This window comes from Fulmarus glacialis, unplaced genomic scaffold, assembly GCF_000690835.1.
Source record: "Fulmarus glacialis isolate BGI_N327 unplaced genomic scaffold, ASM69083v1 scaffold27427, whole genome shotgun sequence".
Taxonomy (NCBI): Eukaryota; Metazoa; Chordata; class Aves; order Procellariiformes; family Procellariidae; genus Fulmarus; species Fulmarus glacialis.
In genome coordinates, this window is record NW_009221693.1 from 4,866 (window position 1) to 6,456 (window position 1,591).

Below are 1,591 nucleotides of genomic sequence, written 5' to 3' on the forward strand. Positions count from 1 at the left end.
AGGAGAAGAAATCTGCTCATCAAGAAACCTCCAATTACGATTTTAGGATTGCCTTCGCAAACATGTTTGAGGGATAATAAACTGTAACTCAAATCCACAATGGGATATTTAGTCAACCAGTTTTTGACATTTTTAAAATATTTTTCTTTTGTTTCAGTAAAATAGCGTCCGTTGTGTGGAACGTATTCTTACGAAAGGGTTTAAAAGAAAGTGAACAATAATATATTTTGCCTTAAACGGCACAAAAGTACTTTTTGGGGGAGTGATAATTTTTTTTTTTTAATCCGGTGCTTCAAAAAACAGTTTAACCGGGACGTCATTTTGCTCTTTATAACTTCTGATGATTATTAAGATTTATGTCAGAAATTATGATTCAGATACACACCCCCTCACCACTTGTGTTAATATGAGGTCCCAATCACCACGTATTCACTATTCACTCAAGCAAAACTCCCACTGAACTCCGGTGACGTTTTGACTGAACCACATCAGAGTTTTGCTTAAGAAAGAACATTGAGCAAGAGTTGCTGTTTTATTAGTGATTATATTATTTAATTATTCATATTTTCCCTTAGGAAGGAAAAAAAAAGTCTGCCTGTAGATAGTCACTGCTATGTACTTAATTGTATAGTCGCGAATAATACACCCGTCCAAGAAAGAAAGTATTTGCGCATATTACACGACTACAAATTCAACGAATGGCAATAAATATGTATACATACATAAAGACACACACAACCCTACAGAGGGTCTATCCATGCACTAGTGTCTGCAGTAGCTGCTCGGCAGTTTTGTGCACGGAAATGCTCCTGTTTTGAATGCACACCCCCCCTCCCCGCCCCGTGGTGAAGGTGCCTGGGTAAATGGGTCAAAAAGTGGTGGAGAACTGGGTTAGAAAGAGGTGAAGGTGAAGATCATTAGAGGTTTTAGGGCTGGCTGTGGCTGTTTTGCTGGGTTTGTGTGACTGTGCCCAGAGGGCGGAGTTCCTGCACATTCCTACCTCACCGGAGAACCTGCCCTCAACTCCACTGCAGCTACTCCAGAGAGATGGGACCCTCCAGAAGAAACCTGCCCAGCAATCCCAGCAAGCCTTCCCGCCAGAAGGGTAGGTGCACTTCAAGAAAACCTTCCCTACTTCTTCTCCCAACAGGCAGATCCATGTGATAAGAATGAACAGAGATGACAGATTTCTGTCTAAACGTACTGTTTCCCCCTGCCCCCCGACAAGCAGATCGCCCGTGCAACCGAAGCACAGTTTCAAAGCACCAGTTACACCAAAACTGCGTGTGCCTAATGTTAGGATAATTTTTTTTGTCTTTTTTTTTTTTTTTTGGTCTCTTCCTCAAAGTGTTTCCTCCCCCGGCCTCCCCCCTCCCCCTCGGGCTCTTTCGTTTCAACCGGTAAGTTGGAAGTTTCTTCGCCGGTTTAGCAGTTCTCATGGTTTATCTGTAGAATTTTTTTAGCTTGTTTTGTTAACGTGCTCTTTGTTTGCTTGTTTGCCACTAACGCCAGAGAAAGTCACACGGGTGCAATGTTGTTTTTGCCTTTTTTAAGATGCCAGGAGAAACTGCCTCTACCTGCAAGAAAGGCG